We start from the raw sequence: 13,121 nt of genomic DNA, 5'->3' as shown, positions 1-13,121 counted from the left end.
ACTTGTGTCTAATGTTTCTTGCCCAGACAGGTCTAACACAGCACTATCCTCTTTCCTGTCATATTCTCTTAGCTTATTTGTCTGACATTCATTAAGAGTGGAACTCCCATCATTATTTCTATTTGTGTCTTCATTGTCTTTAGATAAAATTCCTTTAGATCGATTTTCCTCTGCTGGAATATCATTTGCATCAAACATCGGGTCAGGTTGACAAATGGGCTCCGAGTTGCGTACATGACCTCTACAATTTACTGTAGGACAAAATATGGACACTGGGTTGCTAGGGGTGGGGTTGGTTGCTATGGTGATGTCTGTTTGACCACACTTGGCAACCACCTCCTGGATCTGGCCCTTCCCACTCACGTTAATTTTCATTTCCGACGTGTACCGTCTCTCTCGTGTCTCATCCTTTTCCAATTCCTTCCGTCTCATTTGAACACCCTCCTGACTTGCGACAGATTTTAATCTCAGAGCTTCAGCAGCCTCCTCACTCAGAATCACAGTCTCCTGTACCTCTAACCTGGCCTTGACCTCTGTAGTCTGATGGTCAAGGTCAGATTCGTCCTCTGAGCTGGTCATGGAGTCCAGTGGTTCTTTGTCGGCGAAGTGGACTTTGCGATCCAGGGCAGCCATGTAACCTTTCTCTTCTGTCTTTTTGAGAATTCCCGCGGGCTCCTCTTCCTGGTTGTTAGACACAAACATTTTGGGGGTGGTTAACGTCTCTGTGAGCTCCTGACTTTCCTCGTCTTGTGTTGACTTAGACAGAGATTGTAACTTTCTCTTTTGCCTTTTGAAACAAGAGGCCCACGGGCCTTATAGGTCACCTGAGTATCATGTAACAACTTTCGAGCGATTGTATTTGGCTCGTGTTTTAATCCAAAAGCCATGAAATTCACAAATTTTGAAGGAGGCACCATTGCTTATCAAAGGGCACATTTCAAAGCATTAATTCATTTTAAGTCAAAGTACCTCCCTGGTACCCCTGACCCAGCAGGCCCCTTTCTTCATTATAAGGCCAGCATTTTTTTATGTTTAGTTTTAGTTATGAACATGAGAATAAAAAAGTCCCGAAGGAGAAGGAAATAAAATTTTTTTTTTGATAAATCAATTATTAACAATTGTTCATTCTTTTTTTATGCTATTCTAACAGGCCCCTTACCACTGGACACATAATGCTTACAATAGGAAAGTAGAACATTTAATTGCTTATTTCATCATCTGCCTGTCTGGGCCAGTTATATAAATTTTGTGATGTTGGTCAAAATATATTTCTAAAAATCAATTCTTTAAAAGTCTTTCAATAATTATCTTCATTTTTTGAATATGTGTTAGGTGAATGTGTAGACATTGTTCTAAAATTTACATGAAGCCTAAAATTATAATTCCTATCATAAAACAGACAGGGAGTATTGAGGAGTAGGGTGAACATTTTTCTTTAATTAAGTGTAAAATAATTTTTCTGGCTGATATAGATGATACTATATGCCTGTATATATTTGTATATTCTTGCCTTTTAATAGTTGATTTTTTTTTTAATTTCTTCAGGTTATTGTTTATTTCTTCCTCAAATGGACTTAACTTCTCCCAGTTTTATTCATTACATCTGATGCATAAGGAACATTTTCTGTTGAATGATGCTTTGACTGTAAGCTATAACAGAGACCTAAACAATGTCGCTGGCAATATGCAATAGCTACCACGGGCAGTTTAAAACCTGGGGGAGGAAAATAATTTACAGACAGATACTTTTGAAACGAATACATAATTATCTCACCAGCATGTCATTGTGCAACAAAGTCGTCAGCATTTTATTTGTCCTTTGAACGGGTGAAACGTTTTGAATGGCACTCGTATCGATGAATTTTACACTAAACCAAGGTGTCTTCTCAGTTCTAGCTTTATTTACCCGCCGTTTCATTTCAAAACCGAAAGTGCGAGTTCGTAAATTTGAAATGTCGATCCCGACTCAAATTTGACATCGGAAAGAAATTTTTTTTATTTTTTTCAGAAAATTCAAAACCTTGAGCGGAGGGTTTGTAAAACTGAAAATAAAATAAATCCTGGCCTTAAATATGTAATTAGATCATTAAACAGTGTATTATTTAAAATTGGAATTATTCTGATCATTGGAATTTGGGGTTTTCAAGAAAAAATCCCTTAGTTAGACTAACTTAGACAACTAACAAGAATTTTCATTGCATTTTGTGTTAGTATTTGACTAACTTAGTTAACTAACATGAATTTCTATTGCAAATTATCTTAGTATTTGACTAACTTAGTGAACTAACATGAATATTTCTAATAAAACTTGATTTAGTTTTAGAATTTAAGTTTTTTTTTCTATTTATTTTATAATTATTTTGTGTTATTTGTTTCTGGAATGTTGTGTGTGCTGGTGTTCTTTTTTTTTTTTTCTTTGCATGCATTTTTATTTTTTGGACTTAGCCTAAAGTCAAGGCTTAGTCAGGTTTTTGTCAGTTTCACAGGGTTAGTTAGCGCACGCGTAAAATGGGGTTAGTCATGCCAGGCACAACTAACCCTACTGCGCCTGCGCGGCTACTTTCTAATCGTAGATTATGATAAAAAAAAACGTTCAAATTAACATCCCATCGTGAATAATGTTCAGTAAATACTCTCCAAAGATCCCAGAATCCTCATCAGCTTGCGTAAAGAATGACTGCACTTAAGGACGTTATTTGGAACCTTTTCGGCTACCCATGTGAAGCTTAACATTACAATAAATCGCTGAATTAATCTATGATTAATGTGCAAGCATATGCTTTTGACATTTATTTCTATAATTTTTCGTCATACATATTTCAATAATTACATACAACGCTATTGAAAAGAACATGTTTAACCCATAAATTCCGGAAAATTGAACTGGACCGCTTTTGATTTTAAGGTCGCAGCAAAGGGGCGGAGACATTTAAATCGCATGGAAATGGATCATAAGCGCATGGTTTTCCGTATTTGATTTATATCATATATATATAAAAAAAAAAAGACCGAGAAGAGGGTTTTGTGTTCATTTTGTACAAAAAATAAATGATTTATAACCATACATATAATTTCATTAATTTGTATCCACGTCAGTAAGTAGAGTAAGTAAGTAAAGAGCAGAATATTAAGAGAAAAAACAAAAAGTTCATAAAAATAAACACAATTGTGATAAATATATGTATGCATTTTGTACGCTTAGGTTGGTAGTGTCTGTTTTGAGAATTATTGGTAGATGAAAATGACACTGAAATACATTTTATTTTCTGAACATAATGGGCTGTCTTCGCATAAATGAAAAATAATTTGCATCCTGTCTATAGGATAATCTGAAATAAGTACACACAGTAAATCCATATACTAGTATGACCTTGCCATTTGATTATTGGCAGAGTTAATTTTCAAAAAAAGTTTTGATCGGTATTCAGAGTACAAAGGACAATGCATAAAAAAAAATGAATTTCGGCTTCTACATTATCAAGCACTGCATAATTTTCTCTATCTAACGTTCTTATAAAATTGGAATGCTTAAAATTTCACTGCTCATGTATTATTTGCTGTCAAGCAGCGAATTAACTAAATCTTAAAATTATTAAGTGTTCGTACCTACAGTGTATTAAAAAAAAATGACATTTTCACTTTATCTTAATCGAATTGAATAATAATTGTGGACTTATTAGTAACGTAAAAATAAAATAAAAAATTAGTTTTTTTTTTAATGATGACTGTGGGCTTCTACCCTGACCTAAAACTGGTCGGGCTCCCGTTTTCAAATTTCTGGATCCGCCACTGCTATATGTACAGCATGTAATCAGCAAAATAATACCCTTTTCCTTTAAAATACCCCGAACAAAAACACTATAGTGAAAGAAATCAACGTAAACTTTAAAACGCTAATAAAATGTACGCAAGGATCTTCAATATTTTGAAGATGGAAGTAAATGTAGATATGAAAAGAATTTTCCAACGACTGACACAATGAAAGCGTGTCGAACACTTGAATGTCACGTGAGAAAAGTGATTATAATATCAAAGGGGTCACATGGGCTGAAACTCGTAACCTGTTAATTTAGTAGCTATCTCGAGCGAAGTTTGGGTACATTTTTTCAAAAATTAGATATGAGCCGCAACTTGACCAACATTGTCCTTCGGAGATGTATAAGTTTTAGTTAAAATACACATTCTGTGCAAATGAGAAAAATGGTCAAGTTGCGGCTCGATGTAAACAATGTCGTTGAAAACTGGTATGCATATGAATAACAATAGAAATGAGACAAAACTGTTAGACCCCTGTTTCAAAAGCTAGTGTCGCTCGGCATTATTTAATACTTTCATGTAATATAATAAACCAAAACCTGCTCTTAAGATATTGTTTAATACCTATAAAACATAAATTTAATGAATTTTGGAATTTTATTTTGCGCAAATCATTGGGATCCAACTCTCATAGCTTAAGTGCAGTCATTCTTTCGTAACTCGTACCGTACTTCACACTCAAACGCCGAGGGAAGGTCGGGTCATTTCGTTGTCTCCAATTTTTCACTAACCTTGCAGTTTGCATTCAAAAAATCCCATCCTTCGCGTCAACATCGCCAAGAAAATGCTGAGTAAATAAAAATATGTTAACAATAGGAAAACATGCCTTGAAACGCGGAGAAACACGAAGATATGTAGCCTCCTTCGATCTAAACACAGCCAGTCCAGACACAGCTCGGCGTCACTTCCGCTGTGACGTCAGATTCATTCGTATTCAATCGTTGCTACTCGGCTATTTCCGAAATCCTCTTCGGTTCTTGTTCTCCTATACGGAAAAGGACGAGTTTGATCCGACCGCCCCTCCATTATGTAAAAGGAATATATTGGGGTTTCATTTGTAATATACTTTGGACAGTGTTATGAATTATTTTAGAAAATGTTAATTAATAAATATACATGAAGACTTGTGACGAGATTACCTCGAAACACGTATATATTAGATTAATCCACAATATTAACGTACCTTTCTTTTGCAGCTAACGTTACATCACAGGTATAAAGCTCTATCTCTCTAATTGTTCACAATACTGTTTGTTCGTTTTAATGTTGAATTTAGTTTTTTTCTTGGTGAAGGTAGTTTATGTTTAGATGTAATAATTATTCTGAAAAAAAAAATATTTTGATATAGGAATAAAAATCTGATAGTGTAGGGAGACACCCCTTTATGATAGTGGACAGTGGACACATATAACAGAATGTTTACGATACTACAAAAAATTCCAAAAAAATAAAATTTAAGCTAAAAGTAGCCTTTCTGTTTTAGTATCAGAGGGTATGGATTTTAAATTTTGGATTTTTTAGTAGTAACACTTTGTGAATATGTCACAAAAGAATATGTTAATCAAAAAAGTCAAAGATCCCATGGAGTACGGAACACGGAAGGGGAAGGGGGGAGGGGGCGTCCCGTCCCCATCATTTTCGCAAATTGAAAGTGGGGGGGGGCGCTAAGTGTAAAAAAAAAAATGGTACCTTAAAAAAAATGGAATGTCCATTTCCCAAACACGAAAATCCTATTTCAGTGTGTGTGTGTGTGTGGGGGGGGGGGGGGGGTTAGGTTCAAACTTCAGTACCAAAAATTTTCTTCCCATCACCACTTCCCCCATTTTTAACCTATACTAAGACGTATCTGTGGAAAGTGGGGGGGGGGGGGGGGAGGCTAAACCTACGTTTATATATTCAATGTCTATACTAATTAATTAAATATTTGGAAAAAAAAAGTGGGGGGATAAGCCCAGCCCCCCGGTCCTGACTCCTATGCCCATGCAGATGTGGTGACGAGTGCGAAACTCGAGTCTATGCCATTCGTCCAAATAAATCAGGGTACACCAATCCATAATAAATATTCAAACAAAAAACTTCAATAAATTTCTTGTATCAAGGCCAATCAAACCTCATGTCACAAATTTTCATGCATGACTTTTAATTGTACCAATAGAAAATGTAGTTTTTGTCACTCAAGTGACCTCATGGATAATATCTCCTTCCTACCAGTATTTTAAATATACACATTTTATGTTTGTGTGTTCATGAGAAAGGACGTCAGATTTCAGAAGTCCATCTGAATATAGACACGGATTGTAAAGAAATTCACAAAAAACCCTGAGGATATCACAGAAGAAAAATTCAAAGTTGTAGAAGGAAAAGTCTGGTGTTGTTCGAAAATCAAGAAAAAAGATAGCTAGCCGTTGATCATTTCACGATAAATCTGTATCAGGGTCAATTACTCTAAATCTGTGGATGAAGTACAGCTGCACTTTATTCTAGTCGAGCAAAGAACACAGCAAAGATGGTATATTCTGCTAAACCGCTATATTACAATAGGTGTGATATTTTAACATATTTCTGAGTGGAATTCATGTCAAAAACTTGATTTCTCGTTGCGATTGGTCGAATATTTGCAGAGTTCCGCAAAAGCATTTCGTAGTTTATAATACACACTGTAATTTATGTTACATGGAAACACTTTTATTTCACTTGCAGAAATTTTGTACATGTACATAACAAAGCCCATTTCATTCTGTTATTCAGAATACATTTAATTTAAAATGATGAAATTGCCTTGGTATTCATTTGTCTATTTACACCATATTTACACGGCACACGTTTTCCTGGCTCCGTCCATCGGTTGTATCTCCTGTTATTGTACACTTTACTCCAAATGTAAAACACCGCAGCCATGATACATAATGTCAGTGTCTTTTTTTTAAATGAAGAAAAATGTTTCAATTTCAGTGTTCGGTGATAAAATATGCATGTAATACCTTGTACAACCCCCTCCCCAATTCCCAGTAAACACCAACCCCTCATATTTGGTTAGAAAATTCTTTTGTCAATTAGTCAATAACGACTATAGCATAATCAACTTTAATTTCTATTGTCATACCTTTAGAATTTTTTTCCTACGAATCCTATTCGAAAGAAAACTCAAACATTTCTAATGTTTTGCTGAGCAGGCATAAAAAAAATTATGTTGGACCGCTGAATGAGACCGGTCAATGAGATGTTAGACCGCTTATGTCACAGAATGGGCGGTGCCTAATCTCATTTTCATTCGTTGGGGTTCAACAGTGACGGACCTGATGTAACAACACATGCACGGAAGTCAGTATAAAATGCATGTATACAAATGTCCAAAAAAAAAAAACCAATAAATGAAAAGTACAGTGTATGACAAAACATTTATTGACCGAGTTTGACGGCAAAATGGGTTTTGTCGACCTCGAACCAAAATGTAAAGGCAGACAGTTTGGTTCTTGAGTCCGACAAAATGACCGTTGCCCTCAAAATCGGTCAATAAATGTTTAATATTTTATTTTTAGCGCGGTGATTATTGTCCGGAAATTCGTAACAAGTTTTTTTATATACTTCTTCTTACACAGACCGTTTTTTTTTTTTTTTTTTTTGTTTGTTTTTTTTTTTTTTTTTTTTTTTTTTTTTTTTTTTTTTTTTTTTTTTTTTTGGGGGGGGGGTCTGCTTGTTACATGTAACATATGTAACATGAGTAATTAATATAACATTATACAACTTAATCAAAATGTGTATGTGTGTGATATCATGTACATGTATATTCATAGATCATTGGCTGATGGTTTAAATTATAGATTAAGAATTTATTTCTAAGAAAATGACATTTTCTGGTATCTAATATTGGATTTTGATTACTGTGTTTAATCGTTTTTGTGACATTTAAAGAGGGACAGAAATATATCCCCCGTAATCGTAAAGAGAGAAGGTTCTTGTGTTTTTTAAAAGAAGGTGTTTGCATTTGTTTAGTTTTTCCTGAGTTGGATATGGACCCCACCCCCACCCCCTTTTTTTTTACTATGCACGTTGTACATTATAAAAATCTGTATGTACACAGTTAAGTTAAAACATGTTCTAAATGTGCATATAATACTGAGACGCAAAAGAAACACTAAACTTGAGGGAGAAATAATTATTCTATAGTAAAGGATTTTGTATCTAGAAAGTATGGATGTATTAATTCAATTTTGGTAAATATCGTGCTATTTAAGGAATCACTAGTTAGTAGAGTGCTGGTACTGCTGGGCAGTCACAGTTTTACGAATGGAGATGCAGCAAAGAAATCCGAGGCGTCAAATATTTGGAAACATAGAAGCCAGAGGATCAGCCAGGCGACTTCAACATCTTCATGAGCAGTAGTCGATCTTCACGTGTGTAATTGACTTCAAAAGGCTTTGATGGACGATTAAATATTCTCTAAAACAGAAGCCTCAAAAATGAACTGATCAACACAAAGTGGATTCTCTGAAAAGCGTACATACAACCATACTAGTAATAATTATGCGTAAAATCGGACTGGTTGACGGACGGACAGACAGACAAAATGATTGATTGTTCAGATGCGTGCATATACGGACTCGTTTACTAATACTTGAAGGATCTTTGATGGGGAGAGGGGGGGGGTCATTTATATATTTTGGAGCAAATGAGTTTAACAATGGTGTCATATTGTATACTTGAATATTTTGTATTTACTTCCACTCGGAAAATTCAAAATAAACAAGATGACAACGGCACCCAAACAGCTGGTCAAAAGGAAAACATGTATATATACACGTGTATATGTATGATTTGTTAATTTATACTGTTCAAGTGTTTGTAAAATGTTCACAGATGACTGAATTTTTCAAGAGTCGTAACTGGAGATTCATAACATACTGCCAATTTAATACAAGCTAGTTTTTTTTTTTTTTGGGGGGGGGGGGGGAGGGGGATAAAGTCATATTTCACAAAGGAAGCATATACATGTATATCATAACCTGTGTGAAATGTTTCAGGTGTTTCTAAACGGAAACAATACTTCCATGTTAAATCACTTAAAATATAAAATTTAAACTAGAAACAGAATACATTAATTTTTTCATATTTATTTATTGGTGATTATTAAGTCTGAGTTTATTATTATTATTATTTAGTCATGATCAAGCCCATTTTCAAGATCAAGAACTGGGTACGGAACCGGAAATATCCGATGCCGTACATGTGGTTGTAAAATATGGATTAGTGGAAAAACGTTAATTTAAACATTATGAACGGCTAGTATTCGATATCCTTAATATGAGCCACATCTTCCGGAGTCAAGGGTTTCTAATCCAGGAGCGGTATGAGCCACTGAGCGAATAAAATCCACAATCTGGGATATGGGATTTTCCCACTAATTTCACTCTATACTTTACAATCAGTTTGTTCTGTTTTGCACATATATGATATTCATTAAATCCCCGTTTCAGGTACTTGTGGATTCCTCAACACCCCTGTAGACGTAATAAACGTAATTGTTAAAATAATCTTTTCTTCCTCGATATCCATCTTCTTCTAAAAAATCTCCATAAAGTCAGTGTTGAGATTTTTTCTTCTTCTAGTATATATATTATTGTAGATGTACACTGAAGAATAGCTACAAGTCGAGGCTTACCTCACATAACGGAAAACTCAACCCCTATAGATTGTATGTCAGATAATTTTGGTGCTTTGCAAGATATTTATGAAGAGATATATGAAATTATGACAATTTGTCAGAGTAATACGTTAGTCCCTTTTATACCCCCCCCCCACAAATATTATGAGGTCTATTGTGCTTTATTTTATAATAGGATGGACAGTTTTGGATACCCCCTTCCCCAAGGGGAAAATTCCTCGTTAGAGCGCACGGCAACCGTGCAACGGGTATATATTTTGTTCAGGTTTAGTTTTCAAAAACCACTCCTTGAATTTGAATTTATTGAATATAGACTAAATCGAGTAAAAGTGACCTTGCCCCCCCCCCCCCTTTTTTTTTATAGAAAACATCGATTTGTGTTAAGTTGGAATAAAGATATATATTTTATAGCTATATGAAGCTCTGGAATTCATCGACACTTGGTTAAGTATATTCATTTTAAAACTCTGCAAATTCTAGGGGATTTCTGACCTATGAAGTCAACGACTATACCCTATCTGACCCAAGAAGTCAACGACTATTCACTATCTGCTTTGCTCGTATATTTAAAAGTAGAAAATATGGGTTGGTCATTTCAAAAAAATTAAATGAGAGTACATGTATGCTGGAAAAAATCTCATCTTGTATACAAGAAGGCCTTGATCATTGACGGATGCAGAAAGGGGGGTCCGGGAGTTGGACCCCCCTTTATTTTTGTACACACACAAAGAAAGAGAGAAAGATACAGAGACATATTTTGCTATAATATGGATATTTACATAAATACGTCTAATAATTTAAAATATGAAAAATCTCTGTCCTTTCAGCTCGCTAGGTCTGTAGATTTTCGCGTATTTGCTTTAAATTCTGTCGTGTACATTCACAACCCCGACTGAGGGCTCCGAACATCCACAAGTAACATGCAGGGCAGATTCCAGAATATATATTCCATTTTTGGACCATCTTCAGAAGTAACTTACTTTTAGAATTATGCATAAAATATTTTTAATCAATGAAGAGAAATGTTTAAAATGTTCCCGTAGTATGCAGATGGAGGGGGCTAACTTTTTCTGAGAATAATCTCTTGCTGTGGTTTTCATCAATATTTAATTTGGAAGCCCCCTCCACATCTTTTGTTGTCGGAAAATACGCAGATTCGAACATTTGAAAGTAATGTACCGAACATAAAAGTTACAGAAAGCCCCCACTACCCCCCCACCCCACCAAAGGGATTTAAAAGTGTGTAGCATAGTTTTTTTTTTTTTGTTTGTCAACTGTTCTTGGAGGTCTCCCTTCTTATAAATGTACGGACTTGAATTGGCCGTGATGTGATTCTATGCATGAGTGCCTGGGGCACCGACCTAAACCCCTTTCAAAAATTGCTGGATCCTCCCCATGCATGTTGATTATTCATATTATTCATATTTAGGCAATCACCTGAGATTCACTTTCTCCACTGTCAAAGTAATATAAAAACATGGGCATTCTTCAAAGAGAGAATGAAAATAATAACAAAAATGTGATACACGCTGTATTAAAATAAAGTACATGTATAAGACCTATACATAATGTAAAGCAGAGGTACGGAGTTGAAAAGTATACCATTTAGAATGAATCCTTTTGTTATAACATCAAAACAATAAAATATGTTCAAACCAAACCAATCCTTTTTAGTCTCTCCCCCAATATTTTTTTTAGATATAGAACGTCGCCGTTGAAAGAAGCATAGTTCGACAATTTTGTTAAGTTATACATCAACACCCCCCCCCCCCTAAATTCAAGATATAGACCATAAAGTAATTGTTCCTCATATTAGCTGCAGAACTGTAGCTCTCTACTTGAGAAAATTCGCACAGATAAAGTAGAGAGCTACAGTTCTTCAGCTAGCCTCATATAAATAAAAAGGTGAAAATTGTACAAGATAATTATTTTTAAAATGTTATATTTTACGATTTTTAGCGCTTTTTGAGACAGAACTGTTAAATTAGTGTGTTTCATCTAATTGAAAACAACCATCACCCGGACAAACTAAAACTCAACGTAAAAAAAAAAGAAATGCCAAATAAACAAACGATTAGGAGTGAACATGGTAAACACTTAGATCGACAGAAATACCTGCGATGTAAACTGCAAAAGAAAGGTACGTTATTAAACTAATGTGCATAAAAATTAATATGTACGTGCCTGGATGTAATCTCATCATAAGTCTATGTATATGTATTAATTAACATTTCATAAAACTGGATAACACTGTCCAAAGCATGTTACAAATGAAACCTCAACATTTTACACAATGAAGGGACTTGGGGGGGGGGGTTATCAGCTATTTAATTCGGACTATGGTAAAGGAGGAGTAGAGGTTAAGATTATGGGTACCCCAGAGCGTAATAGACGGACTACCCCATTTACTATATGACCTTCCGTATTTCAAATGGTGGTTTAATAATATCCTGTTGTTTTGCATGCATACTAGTATATAACAGGTCAGAATGTATTATACATGTATGCTCACGCCTTTACCTTTTGTCATAGACCTTCGCTTTATAGGTCTATGCCTTTTGTAGAGCTCTACATGTTCTATGACGTAACAATACAATAATACGTCATTTTTTCTCCCCAAACTCAAGATTTGTATCCTAAAATGCGTCTCTTAACTGACAGTGAAATGATATAAGCGGACCTTATATCTTCAATCTTTTCGTTTCATTTAAGCACTGAAACATTGTAGTATCGTAAACATTCTGTTATATGTGTCCACTATCATAAAGGGGTGTCTCCCTACACTATCAGATTTTTATTCCTATATCAAAATATTTTTTCAGAATAATTATTACATCTGAACATAAACTACCTTCACCAAGAAAAAAAACTAAATTCAACATTAAAACGAACAAACGATTGTGTGAACAATTAGAGAGATAGAGTTTTATACCTGTGATGTAACGTTAGCTGCAAAAGAAAGGTACGTTAATATTGTGGATTAATCTAATATATACGTGTTTCGAGGTAATCTCGTCACAAGTCTTCATGTATATTTATTAATTAACATTTTCTAAAATAATTCATAACACTGTCCAAAGTATATTACAAATGAAACCCCAATATATTCCTTTTACATAATGGAGGGGCGGTCGGATCAAACTCGTCCTTTTCCGTATAGGAGAACAAGACCCGAAGAGGATTTCGGAAATAGCCGAGTAGCTACGATAGAATACGAATGAATCTGACGTCACAGCGGAAGTGACGCCGAGCTGTGTCTGCACTGGCTGCGTTTAGATCGAAGGAGGCTACATATCTTCGTGTTTCTCCGCGTTTCAAAGCATGTTTTCCTATTGTTAACATATTTTTATTTACTACAGCATTTTCTTGGCAATGTTGATGCGAAGGATGGGATTTTTCGAATGCAAACTGCAAGGTTAGTGAAAAATTGGAGACAACGAAATGACCCGACCTTCCCTCGGCGTTTGAGTGTGAAGTACGGTACGAGTTACGAAATTTACGCAAGCTGATGAGGATTCTGGATCTTTGGAGAGTATTTACTGAACATTATTTACGATGGGATGTTAATTTGAACGTTTTTTTAATCATAATCTACGATTAGAAAGTAGCCGCGCAGGCGCAGTAGGGTTAGTTGTGCCTGGCA

At 35.0% G+C, this 13,121-nt stretch overlaps 1 pseudogene; it reads right to left on the bottom strand.

The window, feature by feature from the left end:
• Window positions 1-3: 3 nt before the first annotated feature.
• The window catches only part of LOC134232525 (uncharacterized), a 41,830-nt pseudogene continuing 28,712 nt past the window's right edge, over window positions 4-13,121 (bottom strand).

This window comes from Saccostrea cucullata, unplaced genomic scaffold (assembly GCF_032062105.1).
Source record: "Saccostrea cucullata isolate Sc308-1 unplaced genomic scaffold, CSIRO_AGI_Scuc_v1 ctg7628, whole genome shotgun sequence".
In the NCBI taxonomy this organism is placed as follows: Eukaryota; Metazoa; Mollusca; class Bivalvia; order Ostreida; family Ostreidae; genus Saccostrea; species Saccostrea cuccullata.
The sequence above is the reverse complement of the archived record's forward strand: the minus strand, read 5'-3'. Positions and strand labels throughout refer to the sequence as shown.